Here is a 1,963-nt window from a genome sequence, read left to right on the forward strand (position 1 = left end):
GTCTGTAAGTTTTACTCTCTGTTACCAGATAAATGCTGTGCTCATTTCCTCAATGTTTGTCCACTGATCTGCAGTGTATGAGCGTTGCAGCTCTTACATTTGATCACATGGTGTTTGCACCCATCTGTAAACGGGCAGATCTGTGAAAGGGGAGGGAACGACAAGTCTGAGATGAATAGACTTTGAGCGGGAGGAGCCTCGCCTTGCCAGTAAATAAAGTCTGGGTGGGGTTTGTGAAAGTTGTGCTTCATTCCAGGAAGAGGAGCGGTTTGAGCGTTGATGTGTGTCTTTAGCCCTCAGTTATAGTCTGTCTTTCAGATTCAGAACTACAGAATTAAATGGAAGACTTGCAATGTAATATATTACTACCACTACTACTATGATGAGTACTAATAAGTAAACATTAAATTATACAAATTATGTTCATGGAGATACTAAAATTACCTATTTTGTTAAACTTTGTTTTATATTCATTTGACAGATGCACAAAAATCCAAATCCATTAATGTATTTTTACCTACATGACTCTTTTATTCATTTTGTAGTTTTTTATACAATTAAGCTCATTTATATAATAACGAAATCCAATTTTAAGTGAACTGTACTCATATAGCACCTTGCATACACATAGAGCGATATTCTCCCACTATGCACCTTGGACATCTACAAAAAGATCTAAAATGAGATCATATCCATTGATGAATTTAAGGGCATCATATTGAATGTGGTGATATGTGGTTACCAGCGTGTTAAACAGCTGTTCTTCAGTTTTATGGTGAATTTTTGTATATAATGTTGAATATGTTGTATTTAATGTGTTGTAATTGTATATGGCCGGCCAGGTCTCTCTTGTTTTTTATCTCAATGGGAGTTCTTAGTAGAATAAAGGTAAAATAACATAAATAAAGAGAGAGAGGGGGTTAAAATGAAATGTACCAGAAGTGGCATTTGCTGGCATCCACACTTGACACCAACAGAGACACACCAACACTAGCAACCCCTGAAAGAAAAAACTCTCTAACTCTACCTGCCTGGTAGGACTAGCCTGTAAAAATAATATGGACAAGAAATGAAAAATTAAATGATTTGTTATATCTGGATTTCCCTTCTCCCTCATTCTGTATAAAGACAAGACAATCATATTGTAAGTTATTTTTTCTGTCCAGTTTTATTACAGAGCAATATGCAGCACATAGGCATGAATTTCTGCATTTCCTCTTAAATTAAAAGACACACCGGTTTAACAATAGATGCACTTTTTGCAATTGTGAAGGGGAAACTATTGAACATGTGATTGTAGATTGTTTTCATGCTACTTCTTTTTGGTTTGATTTACAGAATAACTTCTCAAAACATTTTGAAAAAAATATCATTCTAACAAAGATTGAGATATTACTCACTTTTAACAATCTTTTTTTCGGAAGATGAAATTTACAATTAATTAGATTAATATCTTAGCAAAACATTATATCCATAAAATGATATGGCTTAAAAGAATATCCCTCTTTTATACTTTTAAAGATACTGATTTTAAAACATATTTGACTATGATTGAAAATTCTAAATTGGCAAAATCTATTAGATTGTTTAGACATTTATTCCAATTTGTTGTTGTTGTTTTTATTTATCTTTTCCTTTCCTTACATTGTATTTGTTGTATAATGTATTTTATTTTTATATTATTTTTTATACTGTAAAATATATTTGCTGAATTTTCTGTAATGAAACATGAACATGTTTATGTAACTATTATATTGAACTTTCCAAAAAAAATAAAGTATGGAAAAAAACAGACACACCGGAAGCTGTTTTACTTAATGGCCCGGAAGCAGAATCCCGAGGTGTAACATCTGCTAACTGCATTTTATGTCACAAAGCTAGCTCGTTGTTATAATGTTGTGATACAGGGTTTAATTGATTGATGCACTCATGGTAAATAACATCAACACTGAATTAAAACATA

This window comes from Sebastes fasciatus, chromosome 16, assembly GCF_043250625.1.
Source record: "Sebastes fasciatus isolate fSebFas1 chromosome 16, fSebFas1.pri, whole genome shotgun sequence".
In the NCBI taxonomy this organism is placed as follows: Eukaryota; Metazoa; Chordata; class Actinopteri; order Perciformes; family Sebastidae; genus Sebastes; species Sebastes fasciatus.